General features: G+C 43.3%; 1 protein-coding gene across 2 annotated transcripts in view; it reads left to right on the forward strand.

Annotated features, from left to right (window-relative positions):
* The window catches only part of MNAT1 (MNAT1 component of CDK activating kinase), a 201,981-nt gene that overhangs the window by 117,296 nt on the left and 65,788 nt on the right, over positions 1-18,897 (forward strand). The window lies entirely within an intron of this gene.

Here is an 18,897-nt window from a genome sequence, read left to right on the forward strand (position 1 = left end):
ATAGGATCCTCCGCTTGCCTACGGTTTTATTTACATTCTTGAAAAGAACTGTATTTTTGGTTCAGATAATCTCACCTTGGTAGCTGCTCTTTGCTATGTAGTGACAACCATCAATATTCCATGGAATGACTTTGAAAGTGAATTTTTAAATATTTTTCACATTCTGAAAAATTTCAGATTAACAGACAATAGATAGTACAAGTTGATATGCTTTTAATTATTGTTTTATTGCCAGTGTATTATCTATGAAGACCATCAAATATCCTGTAACAACTTAATGGCATCACAAAAATAATTAATGGACCCTTTTAGGGCAATATGTGCTGTTATAACAACAACATGGAATAATACTTCAGTGTAGGAACTGAAGGCTTACTAGAAAAAACGAATCCCTAGTGTATAGTAACAGGCAATACTATTATTACTTAGTAATAATAAAAGAACACCTTAGCGCACAGACTTTTTCTGTTTTGTTTCTAGTTTTTGCTGAATGAAGAATGACCCTTAAAATGACATACAATCGGTGGTAAATAAGAAACCCTTGTGTAATTAAGAGAGTATCTGTTTATTTAAAAGCCTTTAGAGGTTGTGAAAGATTAAGCTTAGATATATGGGAAGGATGAATGTTGTGCAATAATGCCCCTTCGTTCCCCTTTCATAATAAATCTCAGCAGAGTATTCATCTGAAGGGCTGGATGCCAAAAAGAACAGGTTTGACTTGTCTGTGAGGATTTACACTACAGTAAAATGCACAACTGCTTTTGAAGAGGTCATTGTGAAGGTCACAGAGCTAGCATGCACTGCTGAATGGGAGCAATCTGTTAAAACAGTGAAAGAGATTGTACTGCATGAAATCAATATCTAAAACAACATGAAATGCATCGAGTGTTTGGAATCATCAGAACATATGAACTCAAATGTGTATGCCACTTTGCAAAAATGCTACTGATTTTTTTCTCTTAAGTTTGCAACTAATATCCACTACAGAATTTAACTCTTGTATCCAAATGAAAGTCATTATTAAGCTTGTCATAGTCATATTTTTTTCTTTAAATTGCTTACATTATATTGACATTTTAAATTATTATTTGTTTCAGCATGTTTTCTTTGGCCAATTATTACAAAGAAATTCCAGCAAAAGATTATAATGGATTTAGCAAAATGGAACTTGGATACTTTTTTTTGAGTTAAGGTTGAGTTTGAGCATGGGCTTTACTGTCTCTTTAAATAAAAAGTGATGATCATTTCAAATGGCAAACAGCCATTGGTGGGGTTTAGTGCAGAGATTAATTAGTAAACTTTGGAATGTGCTACAGCAAATGCATCTGATTGGCAATAGCATGTGGAGCAGCAACTGGTGGAAAGTCAGAGTTCCTGACAGGCACAGTTATTTCCAAAAAGGCTTAAGAGTTCTGGAACGCATTATTCTTTATATGGATCTGCATTTATTGCATCAAATCAATATGTTTTTCTGTATTATTCAGTTACTTATAAAGTTTATATATAGTTGTTTTAAAACTTGGCATGCATTATATGGTTAAAAGAATGCATAACTGACATACAGTATGCAAATTTATTTGATTGTTTTTGTAACTAGTTACATACCATCAACACACAACTACATCCCCAAACATTAATTTACAAAGGCTTGTGGTTTATCTGCATTGCATTTTGCAGTTTCTCCCTTTTGCAGCCAAATGTTAAGCTTGCAGCCACATGTTGAAACATGATCTGTTCAAAAAGACATTAAAACATAATTAAAACTAATCAAATTTATATTGTAGTAGACCACTTTTTAGAAGCACAGTCTTCATAATATTAAAAAGGCTGCTGCCATGAATTCCTGCATTGTGGGCTCTAGCCCACGATAGCTTATGCCCAAATACATTTGTTAGTCTCTAAGGTGCCCCAAGGACTCCTCATTGTTTTTGCTGATACAGACTAACGCAGCTACCACTCTGAAACCTGACCACTTCTATTTCACATAAAAAAATTAAATTATTACATGATTTAAAGTTTGCTTAATTTTTCCTTGCAATTTATGTTTTAATTTAGGCAGAATATAAATATTTCAGATTGAAATTGGTGGTCTAGAAACAGGATGAGAAGCAGTATAGTTATCAGTTAAATACAAGATTATTATTTAATCCATTTGATACAAGCTAAGGCCTTGATCCTATAAAGACTTGTACATGTACATATTTAGTGGGACTCCTCAGAGTGTGTAAAATTAAACATGTGTAAGTCTTTGCAAGATGGGGGTTCAAATTCTAAGATTAGAATAATGAGTACAATAAACATATACTCCTTACAAAACAGTTAGAAATCCTATATTTTTTAAAGAGTTTCCATTAGAGTTTAAAATTAAAGCTACTAACCTAATACCAGAATTCTTCAGATATATGCTAGAAAGGCTCCCACTGACTTCAATGAGCATTTGATCAGGACCTGTGTTCCTTACATCACAGCAAACTGAAAACAGACTTTAAACGTCCCAAATATTGCGCCACACTCTGCCTTTCCCTGCTGATGTAATGCTCCTGTTGCAGAAGAATAATAATGTCAAGTAACATTAAAGAACTGACCTAAAGTGAACCCAACCAAGGACTCAGTCCACTCTGGCCCTAACCCAGCAAAGCAATTTGGGCTTGGAGTCGGTGGGAGTACTTGCATATTACAAATGAAGCATGCGCTTAACCCCTCCCCATTGTTTCTGAACCCCTATAGCCCAGCTACCCAGAGCATGCGGTAAGACTATAGTGCATGCTAGGGCATAGTATTGGTGGTGGTTGGACAAAGTGGCTGCCTTCGATAGGGTTGAACATTTTGGCACTTAGAGGGAACCTAAAAGAGCTGAGTTTCCAATTGTCCAGGTGCTGATGGTCTCTCCTGACATCTGTTCCTGCAATTCCTCGCTGCCAACAGCACTGGGTTTACTGCTATAAGTAAACCCGTTGGGATGGATGGGCTCATGCAACACCGTAAGCAGTAGGCATTATAGTAAGTAGCATAGTACAGTAAGTAAGTCCTGATCCAGAAGAATGATTAGGCTTATAATTTAGTCCTATTAACCTTAGTGAAACCGATTGTGTGCTTAAAGTGAGATAGGTGTTTCCATGCTTTGCTGAATTGAGGCCTAAGGCCTTGATCCTACAAAGACTCAAGCACATGCTTAACTTTCTTCACTTGGAGTAGTTCCATTGTTTTCAATAGGGCTACTCATAATGTTAAGCACACATGTAAGTCTGTGCAGGATTGAGGGCATTAGTTGGGTTGGTTAGACCGTTCTGCAGAGGCATCTGGGCCGTTCCTGTTAGTTCACATAATTTGTACTAAAAAAATAGTCTCGCTCCCCATATCTCATCCAAAATGTAATAGCTGAGCACTATGCTCAACTCTCATATTACTGAGACTTGGTTATTTCTCACAAAATATATTCCAGTATATCTGAGTACAGAGCGTTTTAAATAATTAAAACCAAACTGCACCTGTCAAAGGAAATGAATACAGGTACATTTTGTGTGTGTGTGTGGTGCATTAGCCTGGCTTTTTGGATTGTTTGTTCACTAATTGACAAAATTCAGTAATTCTCATTGGGTCTGCCAGTCATGTGTGAACTAGAGAGGTGCTAGTCTATTACTTGGAGGTCGCCTCTTAATATTGATTTAAAAATAAAATACTAACCTTTAAACAAAGGACCTGATTCACTTTCCCTCTTGGAGTACAGGGTATACCAGCATATGCCCTCTGTAAGCACCGCTGTTGAGCGGGCCTTGGAGTTGATGGGCACCACCTGTGAAGTGGGTGAGGTTGGTTACACCCCTGGTCCACACTACAGCATTAAATCGATTTAAACAGCGTTAAATCGATTTAACGCTGTAGCCGTCCACACTACAAGGCACTTTAAATCGATTTTAAGGGCTCTTAAAATTGATTTCTGTACTCCTCCCCAACGAGAGGAGTAACCCTAAAATCGATATTACTATATCGATTTAGGGTTAGTGTGGATGGAAATCGAAGTTATTGGTCTCATTCTTTTACTGAGCTACCCAGAGTGCACCACTCTGGAAATCGATGGTAGCCTAGGACCATGGACGCACACCATCGAATTAATGTGCCCTAGTGTGGACGCGTAAAATCGATTTTATAAAACCAGTTTTATAAAACCGGTTTTAATAATTTCAATTTTATGCTGTAGTGTAGACATGGCCTGAGTGATTCAGTGAGTCTCCTGAGGAGATTCCATTAGCAAGGCTTCCATGGAACTCTGTCAAATAAAGCTGTCGTAGTAAATCTCTTCTGTGTGCCACCTGTCACTCACCATCCCCCATCAGTGAATGCTTTCACCAACACAGCATCCCCTCTGGGAAGAGGGGATGTAAATCATTCACCCGTGTGCCCTGGGGTTTGAATCTGGCGCAGTTTAACGTGAAACCAAAAGCAAAAAATATATGTAAGGCAAAACATGCTTTTTTCAATTTATTATGGGTAGACAAAAGTTCCTGTGAAAAGATAAGTTGGAGGAGAGGGGAGTGATTTAAAAATATTTGGATTTTTTTGTAAGGCTTTCAGCTGTGGTCTGCCTTTGCTGAAGATATCATTTTTTTTGGTGAGATTTATATGCAATACATTTTCTTTCCTTTTCAATACTTGGAAAGTTTAAAAAAAAAAAAAAGTTAAGAAAACAAAAACCAAAACTTTGAAGCCAAACATGCTGAATGCTTCTTGTACGCTTGCCTTGGCACGGCAGTATTTGTGTGATTATGTTCCAGGCTAGAATCCTATGCCAAAAGAAAAGTAAACTGTTCTAGACCTCTCAGCATTTGAAAAGGGGAAGAAAATGATTAGCCACATCTACTCCAAACATACAGTTTCTAACCTGATGCCAGTGACTCAAAGGATACAAAATCAAGCCCCTGTTGCCCTGTAAAGAAGGGTTCACATCTTACCTAGTGGTGCAGCATATCAGTGCAGATGCAGTGCTGCTTGTTGGATGGCTTCCAGTTTGATGAAGATCTGAGATTTGAGTTTGGCAGGCTTAGGAAGCAGCCTTTCTTGGTCAGGCAAAAAACAGCTCTTGTTGGTGAGTCCGACCCACCTACTTATACACAAACAAATAGATATTCTTCTTTGAATAATTCCAACGAGGTGTGCGCGCACCACCTGCCAGTCATCAGAAGCTTTTCCCCCTAGTGGTACCCATCGAGTTGGCCATGGAGCCCCCTGGAGTCGCACCTTCATGGTGGTGTATATAGATCCCTACCTACCCACCGCCTCTTCAGTTCCTTCTTACTGACAGTGACAGTCGTTGGAGCAGCTCTCTTGCTACAGCAGGCAATCCCCTAGTGAATTCTTTCTTGTTATTCCTGTAAATAGTTAAAAACTTAGTATTAGTTAGTCAAGTAGTTTTTAGTTACGTTTCAGTTGGGGCTTTTCCCCCACTATGTTTCCCCTCGGTCTCAGGGGTTTAAGCCATGCGGATCCTGTTTAAAACCCATGCCATGATCTTAATAGCACCAGTGTGGCCCCACTAGCACTGGTTCACCATGCTTCTAGACCTGTCAGTGGACGCACCTATAACCTTGCTCTTGGTCCTGGACTTAATCACCCAGGACCACAGCTGTCTCCAGCTCCCAATCTGCAGTCTCTCTATCTCGCAGCATGGAAATTCCGTGGCTAAACCCCTCGGAGCTCACATGCTCAGACCTTGTTAGAGAGGTCCTCCTTAGGAACAGGAAGTCATCCGCTAGGGCCACTTATCTGGACAAGTGGAAAAGATTCTCAGTTTGGGCATTACAAAATCACACTCCACCCTTACAGACATCGATTCCTTTTATACTAGACTGTTGCATCTAAAACAGCAAGATCTGTTGGTATGATCAATAAAAGTGCAGCTAGCCACTATTTCAGCTTTCCACCCTGGTTCAGATGGTCTCTCAGTTTTCACAAACTCCATGATGGGCCAATTCTTCAAGGGATTAGATAGGCTGTACCCTCAAGTAAAACAGCCAATTCCCCCATGGGATCTCAACCGTGTGCTCTCTAGACTGATGAGACCTCCTTTCGAGGCCTTAGCAATATGCTCCCTCTACCTTTCCTGGAAAGTAGCATTCTTAGTAGCTATGACTTCAGCCAGGAGGGTGTCTGAGCTTAAGGTCTTAACCTCGGAACCCCTGAACACAGCCTCCTATAAGGACAAGGTGCAGTTGCGACTGCACCCGACCTTCCTCCCAAAGGTGGTTTCTCAGTTCCACACGAACCAGGACATTTTTCTTCCTGCGTTCTTTCCTAAGCCACATCCTAGCAACAGGGAATGAATGCTCTACTCCCTGGATGTCAGACGAGCATTAGCCTTCTACATTGAAAGAACAAAGCCATTTCGAAAATTAATGCAATTCTTCATTGCAATTATGGAGCGCATGAAGGGGCTTCCACTCTCATCCCAAAGGATCTCTTCTTGGATCACGTCCTGTGTCCAGGCATGCTATGACTTGGCAAAGATACCCGCCCCCGCGCTGACAGCAGACTCCACAAGGACCCAAATATCCTCAGTGGCATTCTTGACACAAACTCCTATCCGAGACATATGCAAGGCAGCGACATGGTCATTGATCCACACTTTTATATTGCATTACGCCATTACACAGCAGGCCAGAGATGATGCAGCTTTTGGCAGAGCAGTTCTACAATCAGCAATTCCATAAACTCTGATCCCATCTCCTAGGTAATGCCTGAGAGTCATTTACTTGGAATTGACATGAGCAGTCATTCAAAGAAAAAATAATGGTGGTTCTTTGAGTGCTTGCTCATGTCGATTTCCATTGTAGGTGTGCGTGTACCCATGTGTGCGGCCGTTGGAGACTTTTGCCCAGTACCCGTTGGACTGGCACCCTCTGGAGTGCTGTGCTCATGGCATGGTATATCAAGCGCCACTGGCCCTGCGCCCTCTCAGTTCCTTCCTCCTGCCCACGATGGTGAGTCATGGCAGGATCCCAAGTCGGTACTGTAGGGAGTCCCTTTTGCGATTTCCCCCCCTCCACACACTCACCTTGGTCTTAGGTGCATCAGACCTGTGTTAAGGAGCCCATCAGGGCCAGCTCGACACTCAGGGCCATTGGCTGCAACATGACCTGGCCCTTCATTTCAATATCAGGGAGCTCAGAGCGGTTTGCATGACATGCCAGGTGTTCTTGCCCCATCTGAAGGGCAGGGCGATGCAGGTCCCGATGGACAATACAGCTGCGATGTATTACATCAACAGGCAGGGCGGTGCCAGGTCTTCAGCCCTTTGTCGGGATTGGAAAGCTCTCAGCCTCTGGGACTTTGGTGGATCGCCTCAGCAGATCCTTCTCATCTTGCCACAAATGGTCGCTTCATCCAGAGGTGGTCCGCCTAGTTTTCACAGGTGGGGGCTCAGTAAGTGAACCTGTTTTGCGTCCAGACAGAACAGGAAGTGCCACATGTTCTGTTCTGTTTGCTGGGCAGAGCCAAGGGCTCCCTGTCAGACGCCTTCCTGATCCCATGGTCGGGAGCGCTCATTTTTGTGCCGCTGATCCACAGAGTTCTGCTCAAGATGAAGCAAGACAAATCAGCCATCATCCACATAGCTCCAGTGTGGCCTTGTCAGCACTCGTTCGCCATGCTCCTGAGTCTGTCGGCAGCCACCCCGTTGCAGCTGCCTCTTCAGCCAGATCTGCTGTCCCAGAACCACGGGCACCTGCTGCATCCGAACCTGGTGGCGCTGTGCCTAACGGCTTGGTTTCCACATGGCTGAGCGGGGAGGAGCAGCAGTGTTCCGCCAGTGTCTAGCAGATCCTGCTGGGCAGCAGGAAACCCTCCATCAGGGCTACCTATGTAGAAAAATGGAAATGGTTAACGTGTTGGGTCTCGGATCGCCGCATCCAGGTGAAGGAGGTCCCTCTGCAAGTCAACCTGTACTATTCGCTATATCTGAGGCTCCAGGGCCTGTCGCTATCCTCAGTAAAGGTGCACCTAGTGGCCGTCTTGGCTTTCCATCCCCTATTTCATGGTAGGTCACTCTTTGCCCATCCCATGACAGTGCAGTTCCTGAAAGGTCTGGAGTGTCTTTACCCATGTGTCCGGGACCCAGTCCCTCCTTGAGACCTGAACTTTGTGCTGTCCAGACTCACAGGGCCCCCCGTTCCCTTCTGCTTCTCTCCAGGAAGGTCTCTGTTTTGGTTGCTCTAATCTCAACCTGAACGATGTCCAAAATCAGGGTGCTCACGTCTGAGCCCCCTTATATGGTCTTCTATAAGGACAAAGTCCAGCTGCGTCCACACCCAGCTGTGGATTCTGCTTGAGTCATCTACAATGGAATCGACACGAGCAAGCACTTGAAGAAAAAATGGGTACCCACCTTTTTATAATGGTTGTTCTTCGAGATGTGTTGCTCATGTCCATTCCATTACCCGCTCTCCTGCTCCTCTGTCAGAGTTGTTGGCAAGAAGGAACCGAGAGGGTGCAGGGCTCACGGCGCCTGATATACCGCGGCATGAACGCGGCACTCGAAAGGGCGTCGCAGTCGGCCCTATGGGTACCACTAAGGCAAAAGTCTCCTACGGCTGTGCATGTGAGTATGCGCACACCTACAATGGAATGGACATGAGTGACACATCTCGAAGAACAACAGTTACAAAATGATGGGTAACCATTTTTCTCTCATGACTGTTGTTCTTCGAGATGTGTTCTCACGTCTATTCCAAGACCCGCCCGCCTCCCCTCTGTCAGAGTACCTGGCAAGAAGGAACTGAAGAGGTAGGAGTTGGCAGGGATCTATGTACATCGCCATGAAGGTGCAACTCCAGGGGGCTCCACAGCCAACCTGCCGGGTATCGCTGAGGGATAAAACGTTCCAATGCCTGTGCACATGGTACGTACGCACCTACTTGGAATGGACATGAGCAACACATCTCAAAGAACAACAGTTACGAGAGGTAGGTAACTGTTGTTTTTGTTGTCCCCCCAGATAGTCTGGAAAGGCTTGAAAAATCCTATTTACACGTGGGAAGCTCAGGAGCAAAACTTGCCTAATTTACATTATTTACAGCAAAATAATCCTGTTTGAGGCTTATTGAAATGCACATCTGAGAAAACAGTTTTCAGTTAACACAATACAAAATGCCTTTCCCACTAGTGATAAATCTAGTTTCCTTTTATAGAGGGATGTGATGAGGACCACTTTGGGCGAGCCTCTGTTGCATTGAGAGCTAGGAGCTCAACCTGCAAAAATGTGCCCACATGTACACAAGTGAGTAATGTCATTGACTTCAGTGAGTTTGCTTACATGAGTAAAGATTGCTCATGAGACAGGTTTTAAAGGATTGAGCCCTCCATTTAAAATACTGTGCATCATCTTCCCGTGATACTTTTCGGCAGGAGGTGAACATGCTAACATGCATTTCGTGCACAAGCAATTCTGTTACCTCGCAGACAAGGAAATCTGGACAACTTTGGCTAGCTCTACCCAGCACACCAGTGTTGTGTAGAATATGTGTAGTGGGACACTGCAATGAAGAGCACACCACGTCCACTCTGTGGTGGTATAGTGTGTAGTTACATGTGTCAATGAAAGACTCCGTGCTGCCAGGGAGAAAAGGCTATGGCAGGAAGGAGGCAGTGGGGAAACCTGCTACCAGGGCCTTTCCCCTGCTGGAGTTTTTCCCTGCTGTGGTGAAAGGCTCCAGCAACGGGGAGCTGGTAGAGCCTTTCCCTGGGGCAGGGAATGGCTCTGGTAGCATGGAGGCAGCAGGACACTACACTGCTAAAAAAATGAGGAAAGGGGGACGTGGCTTGGGTGAGTAGAAAGGTGTATAGGGTGTGTACTCAGTGTGTACCCAGGCGTGCCTTTGCTCTCCTTACCCAAGCTGTGTGTTTCCAGCTGCACTGCTCCTTATGCCTGTGCGGCGTGGGGGAGGCCTGCACTTGTATGTAATCTAGTCGGCGCCAAAAGAAACATGCGGTAGAGATATACCCTTTATGTCAAGGGAAAACCTTCAGATGAGATTCTGGTTTGTACAATGTAAGGATGGATCCCATTTTCAGAACTGCCATTCTCTTCCCCCATATTTTGGAAATAGCTGAAAAGTTAACTTCCTATCTGTGTATCTATTCTAAAATGTTCTTTTAAAAAGTGCTCTGCTCCCCGGAGTGCAAGGATGGCTATAGATTTATCACTGCAGACTCCTTGTGTGACTGAAAAATGATGTCTTGCTCCAGAATGCTGGGGAATGTAACGTGAAACTTCTGCTCACAGCACTTAAGCAAGTACTTAAGTCCCCTTAACTTCAACCTGTATTGAGTAAAAGTTTTAGAGTAAATTTCCTCCACCCGTTTGGGGGAATGATTGAACTTTGAGAAGGGCGAGAGTAATGGTTGGATCAAGCCATAAATTAATCAGTTGCATTTGGTTTTGAAAAGCTCTTTTTAACCACTTTGACATCTCACTTGTATTCTCAAACATCTGCTTTTGATTGTTTGCCATAAAAGCATAAGAGTTAATCTTGCCCTCGTTTTTGTTATTGCTACCAGAAACCCAGCGATTTTTATTACTTCTTGTATAGGGATTTGGACGTAGTCGTTTCAGAGTAAAGAAAAAATTAGGGGTTTTTTTTTTTTCCGTCTTAAACTGACAAGTAAGGCTAATTAAATTGTAATGCTAAGTGTGTAAAGATACTAGACATGGCTTGTTAAGTTGTAGCTCTACTTTGGTTTATTGGCCTAATAGCATGAGATTGAAGGGAAGTCAAATGATCAATGTATTTCAGGTCATTTCTCAGCATGGCAGCTGCCTTGACCTAGTGCCAGGCAACATTTGCATTGACTATGAAGAGCTTAGTGCCTATTTTCCTGTATGGAAATGGCGTCTGAAATTCAAAAAAAATTGAGACCCTTCCTATAGGCTGAGTCTTTTGACTAACAAATATTTGTAATTTTTATCCTCAGGCTTCCTTTTCCTCAGATTACAGCCGACTTTCGTTTGCATACCTCAGCAACAGATAAATAACTATAGTATCTAGCATTTGGTTTAGGCCCTGATCCTGCAATGAACTATATGCGAATCGTACTCCTTCCCCCATACAGAGTGCTCTTAACTTCCCTATGGCACAAGGGTACACTCGGGCCCTGGAATTACACTGGAATTTAGATGACTTTCTCCCCATCTTGTAACAGGATATTTCTTTTTCATTTCTAAAGCACTACTCTCCACATACACCTGTGGTCGCAACATTTTGCACCTGTGGTAAGACCACTAATGCAGCTTCCCTCTAACTTGCTGGGAGCTAATGCAGTTGATGGCTGTTCAAAATGGTCTCACCCACTTACCTCTATCCCCTTTGTACTGTCTCCTTGCCCTTAAACTGGCTGCTGAAAGCTAACCACAGGGCTCTCGGTTTGATTTGAATACAGTGTTTTAATGAGAGGTTCTCCCCCCCCTCTCCCAGGAGCCTGTCTCCATGATAAATAAATGAGCCCCTTCCAGATTGGACCATCAAGATGCACACATATCTAAATGGAGTAACCTTGTGATTGCATCGCTATAATACTTGCCCTTGTTTAGTTGTCTCCAGCATGCTGTTTAAAATTAGATTGTAGACGCTTCCAGGCAGGCACCATGGTTTTCTGTTTGTTTCTGTAAAGTGCCTTACGTGCTTGTCACTGTGTTTAAGGAAAAAACCCTGCAGCAAACAATAATTTTAATAACCTATAGTATACCAGAAAGGTGTGTCAGTGAATCCATGTTACTGTCCTAGGCCATGCTGTTACCTACCAGCGTGCCTCAGTTCTGCTAATGCAGTGTACTTGTAGCTGTATCGGTTCTAGGATATCAGAGAGACAATGTGGGTGAGGTGATATCTTTTATTGGACCAGCTTCTGTTGGCAAGAGAGAGACAAGCTTTTGAGCCACACAGTTGTTGGTCCAATAAAAGATGTTACATCACCCACCTTGTCTCTCAATGCTGCTAATGCAGAGGGATCACCTCTAGGGGATTCAGCCAATCAGCCAGCACTTTAAAAAGTTTCTGGTGCTGTGAGCATTCAACACTTCATAGATTTGAAGGCATTCAGAGCCCCACAGGATTGGGCCTTAAAAATGAGATGTTTGTGTATGAGATTTATGGTAGATAGTTTGTAAAAAAAATTATGTTGGGCATGCTCAGAAATCTAGACAGATGGAGAGGAACATCACAAACCCACTCCACCAGTGCAGTTAGCACCTCTGCTGTCCGCCTCAGCAGAAAGAACAAAGGAATACGTGTGTGTGGAGTAAATCAGTACTTCCTTCCACCTCTGAGGGTGTTCTTTTGGTTTAACAGAATCGATGCCCATTTGTAGGGTATTGTGGAGATGATTGTGCTACCACTGACCCATCCTGAGCCTGCTCTGGAGATAGGGACTGTGCGTGTGTTCGTTCTAAATCAACCGTGACAGTTATTTCTCTGGCTCTTTTACATGTACCTCCTGCTAATGTTGTTACTATTTCCTCTTTGCATGAAGATGAGAATAGAGTCAAGAGATTATAAACCATTTCCATACTAATAATGAATAGCTAATATCAAGGAGTTAAATGTTTGCATAAGAGTTTCAATTTTCTTTTAAAACTGGTGTCCTGCACATCTTATTTATAGGGACTGCTTATCGTTAACCTGCAGTTACTGCCTGAAAATTACTGCTTCAAACTTAAGTTCTACGTATCTCCTACATGCCTGATTTTGCCTGCACGCCATATCGCTGATCCTATTTCTAATTGTTCACTCTTCCTCCCTTTGTTTTTCCCATTCCTTTAACTTTCCTCCTCTTTAGGCCTGGTCTATACTATGCGTTTAAACCGATTTTAGCAGCGTTAAACTGATTTAACGCTGTACCCGTCCACACTACGAGGCCCTTTATATCGATATAAAGGGCTCTTTAAATCAGTTTCTGTACTCCTCCCCAACAAGAGGAGTAGCACTAAAATTGGTATTACCATGTTGGATTAGGGTTAGTGTGGCCACAAATCGACGTTATTGGCCTCCGTGCGGTATCCTACAGTGCACCACTGTGACCGCTCTGGACAGCAATCTGAATTCGGATGCAGTGGCCAGGTAAACAGGAAAAGCCCTGCGAACTTTTGAATTTCATTTCCTGTTTGCCTAGCGTGGAGCTCTGATCAGCACGGGTGGCAATGCAGTCCCAAATCCAAAAAGAGCTCCAGCATGGACCGTACGGGAGATACTGGATCTGATCGCTGTATGGGGAGACAAGTCTGTTCTATCAGAACTCCGTTACAGAAGATGAAATGCCAAAGCATTTGAAAAAAATCTCCAGGCTACACAATGCTGCATGACAAGCGTAACGGAAAGCCAAAGAATCAAATGGACGCTCATGGAGGGAGGGAGCGGGTACTGAGGACTCCAGCTATCCCACAGTCCACAGCAGTCTCCGAAAAATATTTACATTCTTGGCTGAGTTCCCAATGCCTGTAGGTTCAAACACATTGTCCGGCGTGGTTCAGGGTATAGCTCGACAATTTACTCCCTCTGCCTCCACGTGAAAAAAAAGGGAAAGAAATCATTTCTTGACTTCTTTGAATGTCACCCTGTGTCTACTGAATGCTGCTGGTAGACGCGATGCTGCAGCAGTGAAGAGCAGTATCCCCTCCTCTCCCCTCCCCAGTGGCAGATGGTGCAGTAGGATTGCTAGCCGTCCTTGTCATGAGCCCGTGAGTGCTCCTGACTGGCCTCAGGTGAGGCTGGCCGGGGGCGCCTGGGTGAAAATAGGAATGATTCCCGGTCATTCCCAGTAGATGGTACAGAACGACTGGTAACCATCCTCATCATAGCAACTGGGGGCTGAGCTCCATCAGCCCCCTCCCTTTCCTGTGTAAAGAAAAGATTCTGTACTGCCTGGACTATCATAGCAGCGGCAGGCTGGGCTCCTCTCCCCCGCACTGCTTAATGTCCTGCCTGGACTGTCATAGCAGCGGGAGGCTGCCTCCCCCTCATTTTATCTCACTAACAAGTCACTGTTTGTTATTCCTGCATTCTTTATAACTTCATGACACAAATAGGGGGGACACTGCCATGGTAGCCCAGGAAGGTTGGGGGAGGAGGGAAGCCACGGGTGGGCTTGTTGCAGGGGTATCCCCCATGAATGGCATGTAGCTCATCATTTCTGCGGGATCATTTCTGTGGGATTCTGCTGTGCTCTCTGATACACTGGTTCTCTAGTACACTTGCCCCATATTCTAGGCAGGACTGACTCCATTTTTAGAAACCATAAAGGAGGGATTGACTCGGGGAGTTATTCCCAGTTTTGCCTTTGCACCCCCGGCCAACCTCAGCCAAGGGCACCCATGATAGCAGCCGACAGTACAAAATGACAGATAACCGTCATCTCATTGCCAATTTACAATGGCAGCAGACAGCACAGAACGACTGATAACCGTCTCTGCTATCATGCAAAAGCAAAAGGAATGCTGCTGTGTAGCGCTGCAGTAACGCCTCTGTTAGCGGCATCCAGTATACATACGGTGACAGTTAAAAAAAAAAAAAAAAAAAAAAAAAAAAAAAAGCTGAACGGGCTCCATGGTTGCCGTGCTTTGGCATCTGCCAGGGCAATCCAGGGAAAAAGGGCGCAAAATGATTGTCTGCCGTTGTTTTCCCGGAGGAAGGAATGAGTGACGACATTTACCCAGGACCACCCGCGACAGTGATTTTTGCCCCATCAGGCACTGGGATGTCAACCCAGAATACCAAGGGACGAGGGAGACTGCAGGAACTATGGGATAGATACAGAATAGCTACCTACGGTGCAACGCTCCGGAAATCGACGCTAGCCTCGGACCATGGACACACACCGCCGAATTAATGTGCTTAGTGTGGCCGCGTGCACTTGACTTTATACAATCTGTTTTACAAAACCGGTTTATGTAAAATTGAAATAATCCCGTAGTGTAGACGTACCCTAGTCTCCTATTCTCACTTTGCTTTTTCCATTCTGTCCCCATCCACCGTAGCAGTTGCCTTGTTTACTTTCTTTCTTCTGCCAGACACATTCTCTACCTCCACCAAATGCCTTCTTAAAATGCATTTGTTTCAGGAATCCCCCACTCTTTTCTTCTCTTCCTTAATAACCTTTACACCGTTACTGTATTAAAGCATTGTTCTGTATCTTTACTTACAGTTTGTCTTGCTTCAGACTGTAAATTTAACAGGGCAGGGAATGTATGGGTCTCTTAATTTCAAGCAAACTGCGTGTCTAACCTTTTAAAGACCAAGTTCAGTTTTCTATTTAATCTCCTTGTTTTAAGCAGGGGTTTTAAATCGTCCATCATATGGTATATATCTTAACAGCAATATTTCATAGTATTTCTAAGTATATATTTCTAGGGGTACTTAATCCTGCTTCCCTGCAGGGTTATGGATTAGATTATCTCTTGAGTTTCCTTGCAGCTCTACATTTCTATGATTTTATGATAGTTGTGGAGATTTGGGGTGGGGGTGGGGGTGGGGGGGGAGAAATACAGACCGCATAATACAACTGTTTGTGAAGGTCAGAATGTTAGCATTGTGTTATTCATAAGCATAGGCTTTTAGCTGTAGGGAGCGTATTTTGTCTTCCTTCAGGAAATCCTAAATACCATAGTCATACAATTGAAATGTTGTGTCAGCATACAGTATTCTGCAAAGAGCTGTACTGTAGCAAAACAAGAACACTAGTAGGTCCATCTGGACCAAGATTTAAGCCAATTTCATTGAATATAGGCAGTATTGGGTGGTCCCATGTTGTCTACTACAACTACCATGTAGCTTCCTTCCCTCCCACCTCCTCCCACCCTGACTACTATTAGTACTAATTTCTTAGGTATCAGAACTTTCGGGCTAAATTTTCTAAACATGATCCTGATTTGTTCACCTGTATATTTTTTTTAATGCACAGTCTAGATTAAATTAACATGCCTGAAATCCATTTATGTATGCACTTTGTAAATGAGTTTTGTATTAAGTGCTATAATTTGTGATGGTTATTTGCAAAAACTCCACGTGCAGGGTGGTTTATGTCTAAAGGCAGCAAGTTGGGTTGATACCTCTGAAAATTTGGCCCTTAATGTGGGTATTTTCATTGTGCAAATTAAGATAATGTAGAACTTCAATTTTACTACATTAAGGCTTTTAGTTTTGCAGCTGGATCACTAACACAGATGCCTGTGCCTGTGTGCAGCCTCACTGGAATGTATGTGTCTCCCATTGGCATCAGGAGTCCACACAGGTAGATGTAATTGTAGAAGCACAACCTGATTTTGCTTAATTTTACTTTAATCTGTTATTGGGGAATAGAATAACACATTGAAAATCACTGTATTTTACTGAAGACAGAAAGAATGAATCTCTGAAAAATCAGCAAAGAGTCCTGTAACACCTTATAGGCTAACAGACGTATTGGAGCATGAGCTTTCGTGAGTGAATACCCACTGCGTTGGATGCATGAAAAATAGCATTTCAGCCTGAACACACAATGTTCAACACCTGTAAGGCCACAGTGGGAAAAAGGAAGTGTGAGTCGGTGCCTGAGGCTTGCGGATGTGACAGTCACTTCCACAAGGCTCTATGAGTAACTCCTAAACAGCCTGTTTAAGGGCGAGGAGACTGTGCCCTTCTATTTAAATACAGTAACTCCTCACTTAAAGTCGTTCCGGTTAATGTTGTTTTGTTGCTACGTTGCTGATCAATTAGGGAACATGCTCGTTTGAAGTTGTGTGATGCTCCCTTCTAACATCGTTTGGCAGCCGCCTGCTTTGTCTACTACTTGCAGGAAGAGCAGCCTGTTGCAGCTAACTGGGGGGGCCTTGGAACCAGGGTGGACCAGCAGCCCCCTATCAGTTCCCCGCTCCCCGTGGAGCTGCTCCCTGAGACTCCTGCTTGCTGTGCCAGGGAGGGAAGGAGGAGGGTGGCTAATGTCAGGGTGTCTCCCTCTCCCCTGCTCCTGCACCCCACTTACCCCATCTTCCATAGAGCAGGGGGGACACACCAGGGGTCAGAACAGAGGGTGCATGCAGTCGCTGTGATCTCAGCAAGCTGATCTAATTAACAAGGCAGTGTACTTAAAGGGGAAATGCGCATATCTCCCTCCATTCCTGCTGTGTCATACAGTGAGAGAGTTAACTCTTGAGGGCTCAACCAATTGCTAGTTCATCATTTAGCAGTAAGGGAAATATCCCGCCCTCTGACTCCTCCACATCAACCAGGCTTCACAATCATCATCCCTGTGTACCAGTATTAAATTTTTTGTTTAAAACTTATTGTCTCTCTCTAGCATCTGGTGACAAAAATTTCCCTGGAACCTAATCCCCTCATTTACATTAATTCTTATGGGGAAATTGGATTTGTTTAACATCATTTTGCTTAAAGTCGCATTTTTCAGGAACATAATGACAATGTTAAGTGAGGAGTTACTGTATATCAAAGGGGGTGAGGTTTAGGGTAAGATGCTTGTCCCTCCAGTAGACTTCCCCCAACAACTAGGGTAGGAGAGGCAGTAGAATAATGGTCCTGCATTGACCAGGTCAGTTCCACATATAATAGGATGCATTATTTGGAGGGATCATTGCACAGAAAGGAAGCAGATCCATAGGAGCTGAGACCATGAATGGGAGACTCAGCTAAGAGAGTTGGAGGGCGGAGTGGTAAAGAATACAGTGTTGACCTGTCTGTTGGTTATTGAGAAGTGGCATAAAATGTTGTGTTTTTATTCTTTCTCAGACACAATGCTGTCTTGTACAGATAATGGCACAGTACCCACTCGTGGGGACTCTAGGGGAAGTTTGACAACTCTTACCAGAATTCTGGAGTAGATGCTGAAAATGAATGAGTGGCTCATTCCAACAAACACCCACAAGCTTTCCTCAAAATCACCACTGTGTTTCAGTGGCCGGGGCTGTAGATAATGGTAACAAACAGGCAATTTGAAGTATTGATGTGAAGAGGGAACGGACTGGAATTTTTTCTTGTAGAGTGATCACTAAATCTTGATACTGGCTTGAAACCAAAAGACTTCTATATTTCAGCTTATAAAAAGGACGTATGCTTTCTTCTGAGGGATTAGAGAAATGTTGCTTGTTTGGCAGATGTTTAAAAAATGTCTGATCAGATAATTATTTATGTCAGGATATTGCAGAAGGAAAATTCAGAAGAAAATAAGCAAGCATGTGATTTAGCCTAAGTCACTATATGGTTAATTTTCCAGATACCTGTTTGTACTTACTAAATCACACATGTAACCATCTTCATTAATAGCCTCTTCGGCACTGTTGATCTTCTCCTATATTGCTGGAAATTCTCTAAGGAAGAACCAGAGAGCCATTCCTAGTGAAATAGTGTTTTCTAAAACTGTTCGGATTTCAAAAATCAAGTCTACTTTATTGTTTCTCAGTAAATGTCCAGACGTGATCAGCTTTTTCTACAACTCTGAACTCCTCTCCATGTGAGCCACTTGAGCCTTAAAACCAGTACGGCCACCTGGGATCTGATCCAAAACCTGTTCAATGAATGGAAAGCGTCCCATTGACTTTGACAGGCTGTGGATCAGTTTCTTGGTTCTTTTACTTGGCAGTGCTGGGCTGTCTCTCTAAAAATTGCAATAATTTGGTGAAGAAATCAGATATATTCTTGATTCAAAGGATTGTGAGGGAGAAGGAGCTGTGGGTTACAGATGTTTAAGTCCTGTTGGAAAAATCTAATTGGCATAGGAATTGTAAACCTGGGAATGGCATTATGCATTTTAATTTGACATTTTTTGTGTTTATTTTAAAAGGCCGTGGAAGACAGGGAGGGTAAAGGTTAAAATAATATTAACGAAGCCCTCCAAATCTATCAGGTTCACTCTCCTTTTCCTGTGTAT

The sequence above is a fragment of the Gopherus evgoodei genome, chromosome 4 (genome assembly GCF_007399415.2).
Source record: "Gopherus evgoodei ecotype Sinaloan lineage chromosome 4, rGopEvg1_v1.p, whole genome shotgun sequence".
NCBI lineage: Eukaryota > Metazoa > Chordata > Testudines > Testudinidae > Gopherus > Gopherus evgoodei.